The sequence below is a fragment of the Equus asinus genome, chromosome 19 (assembly GCF_041296235.1).
Source record: "Equus asinus isolate D_3611 breed Donkey chromosome 19, EquAss-T2T_v2, whole genome shotgun sequence".
In the NCBI taxonomy this organism is placed as follows: domain Eukaryota; kingdom Metazoa; phylum Chordata; class Mammalia; order Perissodactyla; family Equidae; genus Equus; species Equus asinus.
In genome coordinates this window covers 6,955,422-6,976,544 of record NC_091808.1, presented here as the reverse complement: position 1 = coordinate 6,976,544, position 21,123 = coordinate 6,955,422, and the positions used below count along the sequence as shown (strand labels likewise).

The 21,123-nt window shown below is 46.5% G+C and overlaps 1 long non-coding RNA gene across 4 annotated transcripts in view; it reads right to left on the bottom strand.

Annotated features, from left to right (window-relative positions):
* LOC123278517 (uncharacterized) overlaps positions 1-20,889 on the bottom strand; it is a 34,044-nt gene extending 13,155 nt beyond the window's left edge. The window contains exons 1-3 of one of the 4 annotated variants that reach the window (XR_006515933.2): positions 20,578-20,889; positions 19,560-19,684; positions 1,876-2,616 (exon numbers count right to left, since the gene is read on the bottom strand). This is a non-coding gene — a long non-coding RNA (uncharacterized lncRNA). Of the gene's footprint in view, positions 1-1,875; positions 2,617-17,529; positions 18,583-19,559; positions 19,685-20,577 lie in introns of those variants that run through there. The other 3 variants (XR_011495498.1, XR_011495497.1, XR_011495496.1) reach the window with 3 other exon arrangements.
* Between the last annotated feature and the right edge of the window lie 234 nt (positions 20,890-21,123).

Here is a 21,123-nt window from a genome sequence, read left to right as displayed (position 1 = left end):
GGAAGGAAAGAGTTGTGTCATCTACACACATGACTTTTAGATATGCTTCCCCAAGCTTCGTTCGGCAGGGTATGGCTTCCATTTGATCATTCCAGCAAGTGTCCTCCTGCGAAGGCCATGCCTATTCACGAATATTGATATTGGCGGGAACGTAGAGATTGTGTATGTGAATGGCATGTGTTTGAGCTCTCATAAATCCTTTTTTTTTTGAGGAAGATTAGCCCTGAGCTAACATCCGTGCCCATCTTCCTCTACTTTATACGTGGGATGCCTGCCACAGCATGGCTTGATAAGTGGCGCATTTCTACACCCAGGATCCAAACCAGCAAACCCCGGGTCGCCAAAGCAGAGTGCGCGAAATGAACCACTGTGCCACGGGCCCGCCCCCTCTTATAAATCTTTTTGACTTTGAACTTAGGAATTGTGTAACATGGAACTCTAAGCGTGTCACTGATTTTGAATTTACCACAGTGCATAAAAATATTTCTGTCTTGTAATCGTTTCTGTCTGTTCATTTAAAGAGTTTTACGTGTATTTGAGCACTTATTTACTTGCTCAAAGTTCAAAAGTTCCAAGAAGTATAAAAATGGAGTTTAAATAAGAGTGGAAACCACAGACAGATGTTTAGCACCGCACCTCTGCTTAAACCATTTAAACAAAGAAAAAGAAAGTATTATCCTGGGAGAAATATGTATTGAGTCTATGTAAAATGAGACCCTTCAAAATTAGGAAATGGAGCCCACTCTTAATGCAGACACGAGCAAGATAAACTACCAACCAATTAACTCTATATGAATTCCAGGCTCCCGGGTCCTAGAGGAGCTGGGAGCTGACTCCTCCCTCCTCAGTCTGTACACAGGTGCCCTGGGCTGCTGGGGTCAGAGGCCCTTTGTAACGGGAAGGAGGGATCCCCTCTTGCAGGAAAGCGGGCTACTGGGATGACAGGCGGGTGGGTGGTGGAAGGGCGCAGGCTCACCGTGGTGGTGGTGGGAGCAGTGGCAGCAATGCTGTAAGAGATTCCTGGGGAGAGCACAGAGATTTGGACAAAAACAGCCAGGCACAGCCTATGGAGTTCCCCTGGGCCATTGAGCATTGCCCGATGGGAGTGAGGCGGGACAGTGTGACAACTGGGAGAGGAGTATAGGGAGCTACGCCTGGGGCACAGCCCGGGGGAACGGTGGCGGAGAGGGATCTGCTGCCTTCCATGAACTGAAGGTTCCCTTGAGATCACGGGTCTGGGTTAGTCCCGAGGACCCATCCCCCTCAGGCCATGACTCCCCGGGGTTGAGTTTCCAGATCTCTGCTTTTCCTCTGGAATCTTCCCAGGCTTTTCCCATCTCCATCTTGAGGTATGACGAGGCTTGGGGTGACCTGCTTGCTGCCTGGGAAGGAGTCAGACCACACCAGCTTCTGTTGGATCTATGCCCAGCAGGCAGGAAAGTTCATCTCACACAGTCCCTGTCTCTCTCACTGAGTGGCGTGAAAGGGAAGACACTGATCAGAGCAATAAACACAGGGCAGAGCTGAGAGGCCCAGAGCAGGGCGGACACGGGAGGCCTTCTCCCCAGGCTCTGCACCCGCTTTGTGTGGGTACCACCCAACTTCTCACCTTTCTGGGATGTCAAGGTCCACCGACCTGCAGAACCCACTTCCTTAGGAAGCGATGGGGGTGGGGGGAGGCTTGGTACCCTGACGGGTGTGGTGTGGGCAGAGGGGAGGGCTGGAAAGGACGTTGGGGCAGACACGGAGGGAAACACATCTACTGCCTCTGAGGTTTCTTTAAATCAGTCAGAAACCTGCCTTTTGAGGTGGCCTTGAGGCTGCTGAAGAAAATGAAAACGATACTGATGTCGAAGATAAAGTGATACAGTATTAACGAATCCAAATCTTTCTGCCCCCTAGGAGGTCCTCCTTGTTTATTTTTAAAAAGCCACACAGTCAATTGAGAACGAGGAAGCGTGTTCGTTTTCTGTACGGTCGGAGCCCCACCGCCCGTGGGACTGCTGAGTTATCTGTGCTGTCACAGCTGCTTTGACAGAATATCACTTTGGAAATGGATGTTTCTCTTCTGCTCCCTAAGAGATGGGGATGCAGAATCCAAGAAAGGATCTGGACTCAGAAAATCACCCGCCATTTGGGGTCCTGAGGCCAGCGGAGTGTAAGCATCTCCCCTTGCCAGGAGCAGCTCTTCACCCAGCACACAGGCTCCTCCACTTGTCCCCAGGAGTCCCCAGTAGTTTCTGGAAGCAGCAAGAGATGGGAGAGAGGCCGGCATCTCTCACCTTCCAAACTGGCAGGATTTCTCCCTCCATCTCTGTGGGAAGCGGTGGCCATGTGGTCCCCTGAGGCGGATTTCGAAAGAGAAGGCAGAGAAAATGTTTCCAAGGCCAGCTTCCCTCTCCCTCGGGGAAATCAAGATCATTGAACGTCTCTCCCTAAACAGCTGAAATAAATCCAGAAGTGAAGGTCTTCTCCCTCGGCAGCACAGCAGGAATGATTCTTGGTTACGCTGAGCACCGATATTGAACAGATACCGCAGGAGCCAAAACGATTATGAAGCGGTGCCTTTCCATCATTTCAGACTTGACGGTTTAAAATGTGGCTGAGCTGGTTCACCTGGGAGCAGATGCCAACAATCAACCCCAATGTTTGTCTTGCTGGCTGGCTTGCGCCAGGAGCCGCTGCAAACAACCATAGGCAAACCCTCCCCTCCCTTTTCTAGAATTCTCTGAGCTGCCATTTCCTCTCACCCACCAGGCAGACAGCCACCTGAAAGTCCCTTTCTCAGTGTGTTGCCTCTTGAACTTTGATGTGCATAAGTCACCCAAGAACCTCCTTAAGTTCAGGCTCTGATGCTCTAGAAGGTGGGGCCTGCGTTTCTAACACTTCCAGGGGGCACCGATGGTGGGGACACACCATGAATAGCAAGGTTTCAGAGCACTGTCCCCTTGAGGGTCTCTGCCTGGCTGGGCTACCTTCAAAGGCCACCCCCTTTATCTCAAATCAGTATGCAGTCGACACCTCTCCCTATACCCATTTCTAAATTTTTCTTAAATGTTTGCTGGAGGTAGAGCTTGCCTTCTCCTCACCCCCACCCCCTCCATCTCTCTACTTTCTAGTCTAGCTGCTTATTTCTACAGCGTTAGGAGTTTCTCTTCACTCACGTTGCCTCTTTTTTGTCTTTACAAGCTTTAATTAAGATAACCAATGCCTGCTAAGTACTCTAGTCCAAAATAATTTAAGCAATACTTTAAGAGAAGGAGAAAGAAACAGGCTCCTCGGAGGGGCTTGAGAAATATAGAGAATCATCCAATTGACAGCTATTCCAGAACTTTCCTGGAGGATGGAAACTTCAACCACGTCAGCTCCTCCAGGAACTGGCAATTCTTACCACAGCCCTGAGCAATGTCACACCACGACAAACCCGAAGGAAAGAGCACCCATCCCCCCAAAGCCTTATCCCTCAGGTGGAACCACCATCACATCACATTCCAGCCTTTTTTCTTGGCATATGTGTTTTGTGTACTTGAGATTGTGTTGCAGTTCACATTTTATTTCCTGGCATTTTTACTTAATAAGTTTTTAGCTGTCATTAAAAATTCCTGAAAAAAAACCCCCAATTTTTAATAGCTGTTCCCACTGCATGCATTTATTGATGCATATTTAATCATTTCTCTCCAGTTGGACTGTAGACTCTGACTTTGAAGTGGTCCTGTGGGGCTTTCTGAAGACAAAAAGACCCACAAACACACACACACAGATACACCCCAGATTATATTTCTTCCTTCCAACCATCCTTCACGTGTGGAAGTAGAAGGAGGCCAGGCCATTATTAGGTAGCAGGAAAGCGACAGACACCGATGGGCAACTGGAACCATGGCAGGGAATTTAGAAGGAGTGCATTTTACAACGATAATAACAGATAAGTTTTTTTGAGCTCTTAGAGACAAGAACCATATTGTGTAGAGTGTTGAGATCCTATTTGTAGATCTTTTAGAGAGACCGTCCCACCACTTTACAACACGAGCTAAGCGTTCTGATTCCCGCCGCTGTGGAGGAGACTGAAGCATCGAGAGCGAAGTGAGTCACCCACGGTCACAGATCCGCCCAGAGGCAAGGCCAGAATCTCCCCAAACGGCCCAGCTCCTGGGTCTGTCTTCTTAACCACTGTGCTCTTAGAATACATGACTATATTCTCCACGTCTTGGAAAGTGTTAACCGATTTTATAGCAGCCTCTTCTGCAACAGCTAAGGCGATGCCGTAGAAAACAAATATTGGACTTCAGGGAATCAAAGAAATCTGAAAAGTCACCCTGAGGATGGCCATGAAGACCCTGCCACTGTCTCCTGTTATCAGCTGTCCGCCCACTCGTCCATTCAGCAAATTTGGCAGCACACACCCCACTTGCCAGGTACTCAGGAAAAGCCAGTGGACGGAAACAGAATGTAAATTACTCCCCAGGGTGTCTCTGAAGGTTGTGACGGTGTGACCTTCTCTAGGGGAGAAGGTCAAAAGGGTTAGATATTAATCAGCGCGCTTCAAGCTGTGCCATACATCTCAGAAGCATGTGAGGGAGGAACCATCTTTGTTACAAAATGGCCAGTACAGAAACGAAGAGGCTTCCACTATGCAGCCAGGTTCCTGGAGCCACAGATGACAACATCTGCCACTGTTCACTTCTTGCTACAGGACACAGAAGGTCCCCCACACCCTTGAAGGCAAGGACTGAGAAAGAGTAGGCCAGGGTCTGCTCAGAAATTACTTTTAGGAAGCTGTGCCCTCAGAGGCCAACTCATTGCAGGTAGTGGGGACAGAAAAAGGGCCGGAAGAAGTATCGTTCATCCTTGTCAAACTCCTGCATCCTGACTCCCTACTTGCCCAAGTGACCTCTGGGCAAATCCATCTGGTTGCCCTACCTCAGCTCATCAAAACAGAAATGCAACCCTTTCTGCCCTCGACACCGTGGGACCTTCCAATCTGTAGGCCCTTTGTACGGAAAATTCTCACTAAACAATTTGGTCAGCTGCAGCCTCCGAGGCATTCCTGCTCCCTCCTCTCGCTGTCTCCTCTAGAGTCAACGGTTACAGGCTGACATTGCTCTTGACTTCTAAGGAACAGAGCCTCCATCACTCTGTTCCCCAGAAGCTCACCAGGGCTGGCTGCCGCCTGCTCCCTTGGTCTCCCAGGCATACGCGCTGGTGGATGGCGAGTGGTGTTACTTCTCGCTGGAGAAGACCTCCTTGGCCTTTGACCCTGGTGAGCTGTGCTGGTCCAGGTGCAAACGCAAAGCCTCGGCTCGCCTTTGGGAGGCCTTTTGCCTAGCCTGATGAGCCAGGGCTCTGGTTCCGGGCAGGCTGCCCACAGTCCTGGTTCTGCCACTTATGCCTGTGGGACATGATTTGGGTGAGCCTCAGGTGTCTCCTCTGTAAGCTGGAGGTGAGGATGCCCACCCCCCCAGGTTGTTACAGTGGTCTGTAAAGGACTTAGCACGAGCTGCAGGAAGCACTCAACATGTAATATGAATATTATTTATATAATTATTATTATTTGCAATAGGCTCCCTGGCCTCTCTGCCCTGGGTTCTCTCCTGGTTCCACTTGATCCCCCCTCTTTTATCTCACCAGCTATGAGAGAGAAGTGGGCTACTCTCCATCCCCTTAATCAATGGAAGGGGTGGGCAGGGCACTGAGTTGTGGCATCCCCCTGCTCCGTTTGGTCTTCTGAATGGCCCCTGAGGGTGTTACAGGAAGACTCTCTTACTTGCTCCACCAACCCACCCTCCGCCCTCCTCCTGGAGGGATTTCTCTAAAGCACGACTCTGGTCCTTTTGCTCACACTGAATTGCCCCCGGTGGCTCCCCAGTGCCTTGAGGGTGCGTCTTCATGATCAACCTGGCGATACTCTGGTCCCACCCAACACCTTTCTCTATTGTTCTGTCTCCCCTGGGCAGTTGATCTTTCTCACCTGCAGAGCCACAGTTAGAGTCACTGCCTTTTTCTAGATCAAACCACAGAACTCAGACAACAGAGTTATATAACCTGAAACTACTCAGGAGAACTGGGGTTGTGGTCAGGGCTCTTTGAGGCTCACCTTTATATGCATAGACATCTGTGGCACCATCATTTTCTGCTACACAGTTGTGAATCTCACTAAATTGCCTATCTTTTAGGTCTGTGTGGTGATTAGTATGTGACAAATATTCTAAAAATGAATGGGCAAATTTAGGAAGGTACAAATCCAAGTGTAGAGATGGATATTAAGAGATCCGCCATCTTTATTGCACTGATTATTTCCTACCTCAGCTTGATTTTTCAACTGCTCTTTGATTTTGTTTTATTTTGGTTGACCTGTATATGCCCATCCAGAGGGGTTACACCTTTTGCCATTGTTCCAGAACTTTCCTGGTTGTGGAAGATTGTACTGTACAAAAATGGCCTTAGCATCATTTCTGGTCCCACAAACTCTTCCGAAACCTTGTCACTCACATCCAGAGGTGGGATCTATTTCCCCTCCCCTTGAATCTGGGGTCTTATGACTGCTTCCACCAATGGTTAGTATGATGGAAGTGGTGCTCTGTGACTTCCGAGCCCTGGTGATGAAAAGGTACAGCTCTGCCTGTCTCTCTCGGAATGCTCCTCCTTGGAACCCAGCCACCAAGCTGTGAAGAAGCTCACACTGGCCCATGGGAGAGACCAGATGGGGAAGAGCCACGTAGACAGGAACTGAGGCCGACAGCCAACAGCCAACCTGAACCACCATGAGTGAATGAATTCAGGAGATTCCAGCCTCCAGACTTTGAGTATTCTAGCTGAGACCCAACAAATCCTGGAGTCGAGACAAACATCCCTGCCTTAATCTGTCTCGATCGCTGACCCACAGAATTCATGAGCACAATAAATTGTCACCGACATCGTTGAATTTGGGGCTTATTTGTTTTGCAGACATAATAAGTAGAACACGGGTCTTTTTTACTGTCAAGAGCCCAAGAAATAGTGAATCTGAAAATAAAGTTCGCTACCGAATTACAGAGCTCCTTGTTCTCTATATTAATAAATAGTGTTTCTTGAGATGAAAAATAATTGCTTCATTCTGCATTATTCCTCTCTTGTGCTGTAACTAACGTGCCACCTTTAAACTCATTTTTCATATTATTTAATTTTGAAATGAATCAACGCAGAAGTGAAGAAAAACCTGACAACAGCAACGGGTATCCAGCTGCAATTCACCGCAAGCATCAAGCATTCAGCTCACTGGAAACAACCTACGCTTTCAGAACGCCTTTGCTTCTAATCTATAAAGTTACAGCCCCTGCCTTTCTTTTGACAAAAGGCTCCATAATTGCCAGCATCAAAAATTTTTTAAGTTGATTTTGTAAACAAACATGCAATTCATAGATCAATCTTTGGCAAATCTAACCAATAAAAAAAGAAGAAAAACAAAATTAGAAATGCAAAAGAGAAAGAAAAATAAATAAGAAGAGATTAAAACAATTTCAGGATGTACTGTTGAATATTTTTTTTTTTTTGGTGAGGATGATTGGCCCTGAGCTAACGTCTGTTGCCAATCTTCCTCTTTTTGCTTGAGGAAGATTGTTGTTGAGCTAACATCTATGCCAGTCTTCCTCTATTTTGTCTGTGGGATGCTGTCTCAGCATGGCTTGACAAGCGGTGCTGCGTCTGTGCCTGGGATCCAAACCCATTAACCCTGGACCACCAAGCAGAGTGCAGGAACTTAACTGCTACACCACCGGGCCAGTCTCTGTTGAAACTTTTAGACTTTTAATGAAATGAAAGGGTTTTTTACTAAATATGTTAACAAAATTGCTCAAGGAAAAATAGAAAACCTAAACAGACCACAGTCACGGAAGAAATGCGAAAGGTTATAAAAGAATTACTTCCCTCAAAAGTTCGAACCCTAAGGAGTTCTCTCAGTGAGTTTCCTAAGCTTTCAAAGAAATTTTCCAGCCATGTGAACTCCCCCAGAGCAGAGAAAAGTACACAAGTTAGCTTTAATTTATCGAATGAAACTTGGCTAACAGAAGACCTAAACTTGACAAAGCCAGAATAACAAAGGAAACTATGGACTTTTTTACCTAGGGCTTAAAGGAAAACTTGCTGGCAAATTTATTAAATACATTTTTAAAAAGATAACATTAAAATCAAAGTGAATTTATATCAGAAGAGCAAGAATAATTTAAAATTTGGAAATATATAATTGTAGCACAGTAACTTTAATATGAAAACCAAACTGGTATGTATGAATACCGGAAAAAGTATTGAATAAAACTCAGCACATCCCTTTTTCTCTCCCACAATCATTAGTTACAATTGTCCTGGGGGCCGGCCCGGTGGCATAGTGGTTAAGTTCGAATGCTCCATGTTGGCGGCCCAGGGTTCACCAGTTCAGATCCAGGCATGGACCTACGCACCGCTTGGCAAGCCATGCTGTGACAGGCGTCCCACATATAAAGTAGACGAAGATGGGCACGGATGTTAGCTCAGGGCCAGTCTTCCTCAGCAAAAAGAGAAGGATTGGCAGCAGAAGTTAGCTCAGGGCTAATCTTCCTCAAAAAAAAAAAAAAATTGCCCTAGAAGCTATAGTCAATATAAGCAGTACAAGTACACTAAAACCCCTCCAAAAAAACCAATAATTAATAACTATTGGAATTAAAGATGCAAAATAATCAGTGCTTGCATACATGTATATATATTATTAATTAAAATAAAATTAATAAGACACACACTGGAAAAAGTAAAAAATATAGAAACTATACTGGGACATAAAGAATAAAACTTGAATAAATGGATCAACATATTCCATTCCTGATGCAATGCTGAATATCGTAAAGAAATAAATTCTTCTCAAGTTTATTTGTGAATTTAAGACAATCCCAGTAAAATCTCAAAGCCATATTTTTATCTTGATAAAATCATTGGAGTTTATCTTGGAAAAAAAAGAGTACAAATAGCTTTTTTCAGAACAAAGTAAAAAGAAAAACGCTGCTCATTCTAAAACTTAACAAAAAACGACAGAAAATCATTGTGGCTCACACAAGAAAAGTCAGATCAACAGAATTAAAGACATCAAGCAGAAATAGGCCAAGTACCTGTCAGAACTTATTATATCATCAGAAAAAAAGTCATCAGAAATTGATGGATCTGTAACAGATTATTCTATCAGCGGAATGTGAAAATTCACTATTTGGGGGAAAAAATAGACCCTCACCTCATACCATAGAAAAAATTAAATCCTCAATGCGTTTTAAAACAAGGAAACTAAAAAAAATTCTGGCTTAAACTTAAAAAGCAATATATTTGATTATATATTGACAAGAAAAAGTTTTGTTTTCTAGGAAACCAAAAGAGAGGAAATATTGGTAACAAATATGAAAGAGGTTAGTGCCCCTAATTAATAAAAAATCAGTATAGGGTGGATAAGAGCAGTGCAATGATGCTAAATCAACAGGCAAAGGGCAGGCTTCTTAGAATCAGAAACTGCTGATACCACTGGAAACAGGTCAGCTTTTCTGGAAGGGAATCTAACAATTGGTATCAAGAGCATTAGACAAGTTCATACTTCTGACCCAGAACTTCCATTCTGGAAACATATTCTAAGGACCCAGAGCAGAGAGCTGTGCATCTAAGGTGTTGATCTCCACGTCACTTATAATGCAGAAACATGAGAACATAACTAAGATCCTTCAAAGAGGATGTTTAAGTCAAATGTGATATAGCCACTAGAAGGAATATTTCTGCAAAAGCTGTTTTAATTTTTGTACGAAGAATTTTTGCTAAAATGTGAAAATGCTCATGATATAATTTTAAGTAAAATAAGATATAAAACTGTGTATTGGGCTGGCCCTGTGGCTGAGTGGTTAAGTTCGTGTGCTCTGCTTCGGAGGCCCAGAGGTTCACAGGTTTGGCTCCTGGGTGCGGACCTAGCACCACTCATCAGGCCACGCTGTGATGGTGTCCCACACAGCACAACCAGAGGACCTTCAACTAGCATATACAGCTACATGCTCAGGGGCTTTGGGGAGAAGAAGAAGAAAACAGAAGATTGGCAACAGATGTTAGCTCAGGTGCCAATCTTTAAAAAGCAAAACAAAAAAACTGTGTATCGATGGGATTTCAAGTATGAACAAACATATGGGGACATGGAAATGTTGTGACACATATGAAAGTCTCATGCCCACGTGTGCTGGGCCCTGAAACAATGGTGGAAATGTGAGCATTTTTTCCCTTTTCCTTTATATTTCTCTCTACCTTCAAATTTTTCAAAAATAAGTATATGTTGCTTTCATCATTTAAAAAAGCATAAAAAAGTCATTAAGACTGGAAGAAAATGGAGACAAGGACTCAAGACAATTGAACAAGGAATGGAGTCACAGCTGGAGTGGACTGGGGGTGAGTGTGTGTGTGTGTGTGCAAGAGCACTCATGCTTTCAGGATGATAGACGTGAGCATGTTTGCAAGGAGGGAGCAAGACTCTGTTGAGTAAGAAAAGGTTGAAAAATAGGTGGGAAGGAGGAACAGTGATGGAGGTACATCGTGTAGGATGGGGGAAATGGGGTGAAGGTTCTCGTGCAGGTATTCTCCATGCCACTTGCAAGAGGAAGTGTGTTTCTTCCGCAGGCTGAAGACAAAGACAGGAGTGGAGGTGACGTTTCATGTCAGGGGCAGGAAGTTGAAGGAATGCATGCTCCATGACTCAATTTTCTCTCTTTTTAAGATGTAGGTTACCTGCAAAGATGGGGGTGGGGAGGTGGAAGGGCTAGAAGTCTTGAGGATGTAATTTGGAATAGAGTAAGTGGGTGATGGGAAAGGAGTCCAAAAAGATATACAAAAGGTGACTGAAGAGTGTTGTGGATCCATGTGAAATGGAGACCACAAGCCATTCTGGAAGCTATTAGCATGGTGGTGTGATTTACTAGGGACCCTAAATGGCACTGGGGGTACACAGAGTACAAAATGGCTCTGCGTTACTGGCATGCTCTGGGGTCCACATTCCCCCCCACCTCGCCCCTGCCCTGCAGGTAAGTCTCTTGAGTTGTGCTGGGGTCGCAGGTTCCAGGCAAAGAGGGTGTTGCTGTGTCTCATTTGTCTTTGCATCTCTCCCTGGTACGAAGCCAGCAGATCAAAAAAGGTGTTAAAGAAATGTGGCCTGGACTGGGGTGAAGGCATCGTCCAGTTCAATGTGGTGAATTGGGCCTGTGTGTTCAGTTCTACCCACGGCCTTTGAATCTCACCAACATAATCAAAGAAATAATAGGGTTAAAAAAAAAAGGGAAAAATCATCCTAGAACCTAATAGGCATGTCAACCACAGCCAGAAACCACATGGTGACTCTGTATACCACTCAGGAGCCCATGGACCCCACCTGTAATTTCCTCCTGAACGTTCCTTTGCACGATATTAAGTGAAGGTCAGCTTTTGAGCATCAGGCCGGGCCTCTATTGGAAATTCCCAAGCTGCCCAACGAAATGAAATGACATTTGTGTTTGAGGAGCCAGAATCTCACTGTCGTGATTCCCCCCTGCTTTCACAGGCCCCCCTGTCTGATTTCCATTCCCCATCCGGGATCTCCCCGCCTTCCCAGCTCCCCACCCTGCCCTATGCTCCTCACCGTGCTCATCAGCACCTGGCTGCTTAGAGCTTTGGTACTTTGTTTCTGTCTGCCCCAGCCCGGGTGTGGGTGTAAACGCCAAGGGAGAAGGGCATTGTCCTTTCATTCCTTTTATTTATGCTGTGATGTCTGTAACAGGGCCAGAGCCTATGCACTCAACAAATATTTGTTGAATAAAATTTTTCTATTTCTTTCTCTCTGTCTCTCTCTCTTTCTTCTATTGGATTCAAACCAAAGATTTGCCAGCAAAGACTTAAGAGAGATGGGTGGTGGTAGTTGGGGTGGAGCCACTGCGGCTGGCCAGGCAGAAGGCTGAGATCTAAGGACCTCCCATGTTAATTTTAAGGGGAGTCTACAGGCTACTTTTCTAGGATGGGCTGTGGGGGGTGGGCTGTGGTCTCTGCATCTCAATGGCTGAGGCAGTTGAGAATTCCTCTCCCAGATTTCTGAGCTGCTGTCGTCTCTGCTCCCAGCAGGCCCATTTCCGCTTCCTGTCTCATTCCCCTCTCTGCTCCCCACCCCTCTGATACACACCCAGATTGCAAATATCCACTTCCTGTGCCTAACTATCCCTTTCTGGGCCTCCCCAGGCTTAAAGAAAAAAAATCTTTTTTGGTTCACTCTAAGTGTGCCTGTCTTTGGTCAAATGTCGCATGGATGGCTTTATGCTTCATGAAAACCCGTATCTAGTGCCCCCAGAATATAAAAACGTGATGAGATCCAGTGGAATGGGCTCGGTGGAAATCGGGCAGTGCTGAGAGACTATTTTTAAACTGCGCTCTGGTCGTTGGGTGAGCCGCCTGTGTCCTGTGTTTTCCTGATGCAGGCCAGAGCTGGAGGACCTGTGTGCCCAGGTTTGGGCTCCGGTGATGGGTGCGGGTGGAACCGAGGCAGAGAAACCAGAGGCACTTGCCCAGGAAGGAAGTTGGTTATCGGGGATGCTGAGGGGTTGGGATGGGGACCCAGCTCAGTGCTGAGCCCCTGGGAGATGTTGCCGGGGCTGTGGGAGTACCAAGGGGTGGCAAGTCTGCAGGATTGGCTCCCCGTCAGTGGTGAGGCCTGGAGGGAGTGGGCTTTTCCTGGAACATCATGCCAAAACATCCCCTGTCATTAACCTGTCTCTCTTCCTCCTCCCTCTGCATAGGGGAGCCCGGGATGTTGGTCCAAGCTGTGGCACTCACTTTGGGCTGCCCCCAAGGACCCCTCAGGCACGTCCAGTGAGCAGGGAGCCCTGGAGTCCCCCTAAGTGTCCTGGAGGGTAGGAGGAGTTAGCTGTCCCAGGCCAAGATCTGGAGATGGATGCTGAGTGGGACACCAAATGGGACGGACCAATTGCTCTGATGTCCCTCTGCAGGGAGGCCACCCCATAACAGGCCCCTCCCCCTCTCTCCCTCCCTTGGCCTGCCTTATTTTTTCTTCTTAGCACTTATCATGTCTGATATTCTAACACAGATTTGTTTGCTGTGTCTTCAAGGTCTCAGGGACCATCAATGCTAAGGCTGTCCGAATCCAGCTGCAGGCTTCCGTGGATGTCAACCTCGGTTGTGAGCCTTGTTTCTACCCTCTGCTCCCCTGGATGGTGCCCCTGATCAAGGTCTCCTCTGAGCAGCTGTAGTAAGAACATTCTAGAACATTCTAGCTACGGAAGCATGACCGCAGAGAGAAGCAAGTTAGGAGCTTCCAATGTGAGTAGCCACAGGAAACCTAGGGCTTCTGGAGGAGAGAGGAGAGCGAGGTCTCCTCAATTTCTGTCCTTGTAAATTCTCCCCATTTGTCCACGTTAACAGGCTAGGGAAAAGCCCCAAAATGTGCTCCCGTGGCCACCCACAGGTCCAGGTTCTTCTCTTCTTTCTGTTCCAGATCCTTCTCTCTTAGGAGACTAAGCAGCTCGGCTCATTGTCTCCCAGCGAGAGGTCAGCGCCTCTCTGGTGTGCACTGTTTGCTCCATCCCTTAGGACATTCTCCTCCGGCCAGGTCCTTGCTCCCTGCCCCGGGTGAGTGTTCAGTGGATATGTGGTGGCTCTTCCTGGGTTGAAGTAGATAGGAGATAAAACAAAACCCTGGCCCCACCAATAAACCCTCCGATCGCTTTCCTGCAGTGGCCTCTCTCCGCTCAGTCCTTCTTCCTAACTGACAGCATATTGGCCTGCGTTTTATGCTCCATCCATCCAAACCAAGTGTCCAAATGACTCCTCCCTCTGGGGCTCTCTTTAGAACAAAGACCATTGTCTCCCATTCCTGGATTTCCTCCACCCTTTGTGAACGGAGGCTCCTTATGCAGTCAGACTGCTACCCCCTGAATGGAAATTGCTCTATTAATGTGCGTGCATGTCCACACCATGCAGGGCACCTGCTTTTCTGGGACAAGTGCCATCTGGAATCAGGCGGTTTCCTCACTGTGTGCCTATTTCTGGACAAAGGAGAAGGGAATTGGATCAGATGCAAGGCATCCTCTCCCATATCCTCCAGCTGCCTGGCAGACCCAATGAAGATGCCCCACTCCCGCTCAGCTGGCTTCCTTGGCCGCTGGGAGCGGGGCACGTGTGGAATTGCACCCCGACTTCCTGCACAACACCATCAGTCAATCAGATACTCGGGCCACGCATGGAGACAATGTGCTGAAACGCATCCTCGTGGCTCCCCCCTCCTCGGTTCTTGCATCGGCCTTGAGCTGGCTCCTCTTGTGGCAGCTCAGTGGCTGCAGCCTGTCCAGAGCCCCCAGTTGTCCCCACACCACCTGGAGCAGAAATGTCCCCTCCAGAGACCTCAGGGACCAGAAAGGAAGCTGGGACTCCTATCCAGCAGCCAGGGCCACTATCTCCTGTGTCTCCATAGCTCACACCAGGCCTCAAACTGCTCCCTGGACACCGGCTGCGGGAGGACAGAGGTGGATGTCAAGATGGGGGGACAGGGACTGGATGTGGAGAGACCTTCCCCCAAGTTCACCAGGGGACCACTTTTACTTCTTACATTAATTTTTTTTTTTTTTTTTTTTTTTTTTACTATGAGTAGGTAATGCCTTTAAAGTAACCCATAAGAAACAAGAAGCTCTCACTTTAGATCTGACCAAGTCTTTCCACCGAGGGCTGATTTAGGGATAGAAGAAACACTGACTTCTCTTGGGGGGGAAGAAATGAGGGGGTGCTCCAGAGAAGCCGGCTCCTGCCTGGAAGGGGTCAGGATGGGGGAAGCTGGAGGCTGCTGTGGGACGGCGCCCCCCTCAAGGGCCAGTGGAGGAAATGTGAGCTCATCTGTTTATATAGAAATCGCTAGGCGCAGGGAAGCACAACATTGCTAACAATAGGTCTTTAAAAACCAGGAAATTTCAAGCCTGTTCAGAATCTTATTTTCCTATAACACAACATTTTCACAGAAGATACTGATTTGGAGTGATTTGTTTAAAAAATATCAGATTGTGTTAGTGTTTTACAAATTGTCTTTAGGAATAATTATAAAAATGGCACTGTGTTTTGAATAATTTGAGATTTAAATGCAAAGAAAATATAACAAAATTAAAGAAAATATGACACTGTGCAGGAGGTGACCATATTACTCTTGATAGGAAATCATTGGCTAGCAATAGGTATATGTGCAATCTTATACATATATGTATATAAAGGTATCATAATATATATTATGGTATCTATATATTACAGTGTCTATATATTATGGTATATATTATGCTTTAGATACATTATGGTATATATATTATGGTAAATCTATTATGAGATAGCTACATTATGGTATAGATATATTATGATATAGATATATTATGGGATAGATATTGTGGTATATATATTACGGCGTATATAAAATGGTATATATTATGATATAGATATAGTAGGGTATATATATATTATACATGGTAAAACATAGGCCAATAGCCCATCCATTAGTAAGATAAGCACTGAGTGGAGAAAGGCCATAAATACTACATATATATAAATATAGATATGAAGATACCATAAACCTAATCCAAAAAAAAAAATGATAGATTGGAAAAATATTTTTAGCACACACATCAGACAAAAAGTGAATGTGCCTATTGTACAAAGAAATTCCAAAAATCCATAAGAAAAAGACATAATCCATTGGCATCCTGGTCAAGGGGAAAACAGCGGACTCGTCACGTAGTATGATGATTGGTGAAAAAGCATCCCGTCCATAGGAAGGACTGGACCTCGTAGAAACACTTCAGACCCTTGTTAGTAACATGGCGGAGAGGGGGGGCAGTGGGAGTGGGGGCCTCGAAGGATGAGAAGACTCTTGGAAGCAGGTAGAGACGGGCAAAGGCGATATGGGCTGAGCTCCCTGCTCTGCTGGGAGTTAGAGCATGAGAAAGAGATTTACAGCAATAAGTCACCCAGGGAGCAGGTGTCTGTTAGGAGAATGTGGCTGAAGAGAAAGCACATGCATCTTCTGGAGTGTAATATAAGGAAACAGAACTCTGTGTCCTTCGTCCCTTGCCTACAGCAATAACTATCTCTTTCTTCTGTTCACCTTTTTGGAGCCTTGGCCTCCACAGCTTTGTGCCCACCTCAGGCTCACTCACTTTCTCACTCTGAGACTACCCTCATTAGCATACTCTCCACCATCAGCAGGCCCTGGAGGGATGTGTGTGGTGGTCCAGGTAAGCCAAAAGGTAAATGGTGGCAGCGGGGGCTGTGTGATCCACATGAGACCAGTGTGTGTTTCCCACATGATTAATCGGCCCAGGAACTGTGGCCACAGTCACCAGGGAGCCTCAGTGAACGTGGGACACAGTGGGGCCAGGAGGACCAGCCCGAGGTGGTGGATGGTACCTTTCTTTGCCAACACCGGTGGCTAGCGTTTACTCAGTTGACTGACCAGACAAATGCCAATGCCATTAAGTCTGCAAACTTGTCCGACTTAATTTCCGATGGAATTGCTCACGACGTCGCAACCATCGTGATTTTCTCTCGCTCACTATCTGAGGCTGTGGCCCTGCCATCCTTTCAGCTGCACAAGCCGGAGACTCAGAAGTCATTCTTGACACCACCCTCTCCCTAATGCCTCACAGCTAGGATGATGGCATAGTTTATGGATCAAACTAGGTCCCTTAGGAGAGTAAAAGGAGGGACCATTCATGATCGTGCTGAACCAACAGGCATAAATCATGACTGTCCCAGCAAATTGAGACTTATGACCACCCAACCCAGCCAACCCACCACCTGGTTCTGTGGACTTTACCTTGTAAACCTCTTTCAAATCTATCCCCTTCCTCTAAGACCCTCGCCCTGCCTCCCCCCACCCCCCCAGGCCCCAGTTACCATCATGTCTCCCCTAGGCTGAGGTCCACCCACACTCATACTGGTGTCCAGCCAAGTGATCATTTCAGATGCAAATCTGATAATGACAGTTTCTACTTCACTGTTTTCAAGATCCTTCCAAGAGTCCTCTCTGCCCTTAGGGTAAAATTAGAAGAAGCTGAAAGTTCTCAATGTCTATTTCCTCCACAAAGATGTCTCCTAACAAAGATAGGGACCCGAATGATAGATCACCATTTTACCTTTAACACCTACTATATGCTAGGTGCTCATTAAATATCAGTTAAATGAATGAATGAATGAATCCATCAGATGTCCTTAGCCCACCATCCCTGCTGTGATGGAAAAGGCTGCCTGATTACTGAGTATACATGTTACACTTTGTGATTAAAAATTCTCCTTATCTCTAGCTCCAATTTGGTTTCCACTGATAACACACACCATCACGTGCCTACAATGTTTCGGTTTCCACTGAGCTCCCAGTAGGAGTTTGGCTATTGGCGTGGAATCTTCCCCCTTTCCCCTCAAATTTGCTGTTGGGCCCATAGCTTTGGAGGATTAATCGAATTCAAACAAAACAATAAACAACTCTTATTTTTTTTTGTTTTGTTCTTTGAAAAACAAATTCTAGATTCCACTGAAAAAGTACGTTTGTCTTCCAGACATCTAGGGGAAGAGCTGGCAAGAAGAGGGGCTGCAAATTGTCAACGTTGTTCTATTTTTATGTAATAAATGTTACACAGAAATAGTCATGTTTTAACGGAAACAAATGCTACTATTACTTAACAAAGGTTAACAATAAAAGGCATTATTCCCTGGCAATCTGCATACCATCTAAAAGGGAAAAACTATTTTGTAACTCGGAAGCATACATTTTGATAATAGGAGCATTTTACAGAGTAGGTTGGACACATAGTCCTGTGGCTAACGTTCTTGCGTGTGTTCTTAAATACCCAATACATTACAACACTTAGGACAAGAAAGGGGATGGAATTCAGCAGAAATCTGTTATCTAAATAATGCATGGTTATGGCTTCGAGGTAAAATATGCTGTTGTCAAAACTGTTTAAGAATAACTTAAATGCTTCTGATAGGAAAGGTTTTGGGCAATATTTCTTAACATGTTGTGCTCAACTTAGCTATGGAGGAAAACCTCACGTTCGCTGGGGCGTTTCCCCTTGTGAAGGCCGAAAGCTTTTCCCACCCAAAGCGTGCAAGTTGCTTTCTTGGACCTCCAGCTATAGCTCTCATGAGGCAGGAACCCCAAAACAGCAAAAGGCGAGGGAAAGGCAAGTGGATGCCAATAACTCCAGGATCCTGGCAATCTCTGGTTGTTGTTTGTTTCCTGTCTACAAATAGTAGTCATTGGTATACGCAGGTCCCGATAAATTGATACAATGAGCACTTTAAGGTTCACCATCAAAAAAACACCAAAGGTGGGGGCCAGCCTGGTGGCGCAGCAATTAAGTTTGCACGTTCTGCTTTGGTGGCCCAGGCTTCGCCAGTTCGGATCCCAGGTGTGGGCATGACACCACTTGGCAAGCCATGCTGTGGTAGGCATCCCATATATAAAGTAGAGGGAGATGGGCACAGATGTTAGCTCAGGGCCAGTCTTCCTCAGCAGAAAGAAGATGATTGGCAGCAGATGTTAGCTCAGCACTAATCTTCCTCAAAAACAAAAAAAATATGATTAAGTTAAGGATCTTGAGACGGGGAGATTATCCTGGATTATCCAGGTGGGCCTTAAATGCAATCCCAAGGATCTTTATAAGAGAGAGACAGAGGGAGATTTTACTCACCTAGCTGAGAAGAAGGCCATGTGACCACAGAGACAGAGATTGGAGCTACGTGGTCACAAGCCAAGTGACACTGGCAGCCACCAGAAGCTGGAGGAGCGAAGGCACAGATTCTCCTCTCGAGCTTCAGGAGGGAGCGTGGCCCTGGCCACACCTTGATTTGCCCCCAGTGAAACTGATTTTGGACTTCTGGCCTCCAGAACCAAGAAGGAATAAATTGCTGTTGTTTTAAGACACTAAATTAGTGGTAATTTGTGACAGCAGCCGCAGGAAAGAAATACAACCACTGACTGTCTTGGGCAGGGTTGCAAGCAAGGGAAATTCCACATGGTTAACTCTACTCAGAAAGCAACTCACAGGAGATCTATTGGAGAGCTCTAAGAATCAAGGACATGAAGAAGGGCAAGTCTAAGCATCCGAGCGGATCTCGTTGACGTGTTGGCGGGGGTCTACACTGCAGTGATAAAGCTCCAGCAATATGTTCTTGTCAAGCATGTTCTGTGGACCAGGCACTAGGCAAAGACCTTTCCATACCTTTCAATCCTCACCAAAAACCTAAGACAGCCTGGCCAAGCTGGCCATCTAAGGTAACATAGTTAGTGGCTGAAGAAATGCTAGGACTCTGATTTTTACCACATCAGATCTTTTTCCATTGCATCAACCTGCCTCCTTTTAGAAGCACGAAGATCTGTTGAACACTGAGCTTAGAGACAGAGAGAACAGAGAGCCAAGATTTCACGGAATTTCTTAAAGCTCAGTTTTCCTTATTAAGATGTTCCTGAACCGTGAAAGATAATCTAAAGCTTAGAAGCTTCTGGTATCGCATGAGTCATTCATTTAATACCTTACCTGGGCCTTTGCCTTTTTGCAGGGTCAGGGCTCCCTCAAGTATCCCTGAGGGGGTTAGGGGCCGTACCTGACCTATAGTTCATCTCGTACCCGCATGTGCATTCCAGTTTTGCCATCTCCTCCCGCTGTCAACAAACATAAAAAGCATTCTTACAGAAAAGCAAACTACGAAATGAAAGGCTACTCTCGAGCATTTATTTTCTGATGTATCAGCCTGCAACTTCTTTCATCACAATTAGAACTTCGAACGAGTTCCCCCAGCTGGCATTCCTCGTCCCGCCCCGTGCAAGTCAGCAGCCCTGGGTGTATGAATCACCCCACCGATGGCTTGCCCCGCTGCACCACTGCAAACTAAACAAATTCTTTCCACGTTAGCCTGAGGGTTAAAAAAAGAAGCTGCTCTCTAAAGGAGAGAGGGAGAATTTTGAAATGAGCACTAGAAAGAAAATTTTAAAAAAGCAAGACTTCAGTCGACCATGTGCTGATGGGCCTGACAGACTTCCTTCCTTTGTGGCTTCTGATGTGACAGCCTCCAAGTAGGGGCTTTCCACGGCAAGCTGGGGGTCCAGGCCAGGGGGCAGGAGGCACAGAACATGCCAGAATGTGGCCAAGGACAGGAACTTACTGTAATGAAGCCTTGTCCAAAAGGGAGCTCTAAGTTCTGTGCTAAAATGACCCCTTGCAGGGGGTGGAGCTGGGGGAGGGGTTCTCGCATCTTCCTTGCCCACCTCCTTCCCTCCCTCCTTGTATTGAAGTTACCATTGACTGAGGCTTCCAGTGTGCTTTGTGGAGCTGCAAAGCCAGAGCAAGACACACGGGTGGCCCAGAACAGCTAACATCTGACACTGTTCAGACTGAGCTGGAGGAATGAGGAGGCGAGACTTGTCCCACTGGGGGATGGTGGTGGAGCACAGTTAGTGGCTTGGAGTGTTCACTCTCACCTGAGGGCTTCCTCTGTCCACCCTCTCTCCACTAGGACCTCCTCAGTAAACCAAAAGCGCTGCATAGCAGAACTTACCCTCCTGGGGTGGGTCCTGGGTGGTTCCGTCACAGTCCTATCTCTGAGAGGCCTTCTGGTCATCTCTGTGTCCTCACATCCCCAAGGACCTCAGAGCCCAGGTCCACCTGGTTCCTCAGTGCTCCAGCTTGCTCTCTCTTTCTCCTCCTCCCACTCTTCCCCTTCCTTCTCCTCCTCTTGCTCCCACAGGGAATAAGCAGAGGTCAACTATCTCTCTCCTCCTGGTCTCTGAGGCCCTTGCTCAGTGCTCAACACTGTACTGCAGACATGTCGCACAACAGTTGCTTCACTCTCTCTCCTCGGTTCATCTCTGAGCCACAGGCTTTGAAATACCTTTTAAATGCAGCGAGGAGTTTAGCAGAGCCCTTTTGTTGTCAAGGTGACAACGTTTTCAGGGATAAAAACAGTAATTAGAAGTTTGGGGAAATTCCCTCTTGGAGTAGAAGAATCATAACATACTGGGCTGAATAGTGTTCCCCCCAAAATACCTGTCCACCTGGGGCCTCAGAATGTGACCTTATGTGGAAACGGGGTCTTTGCAGATGT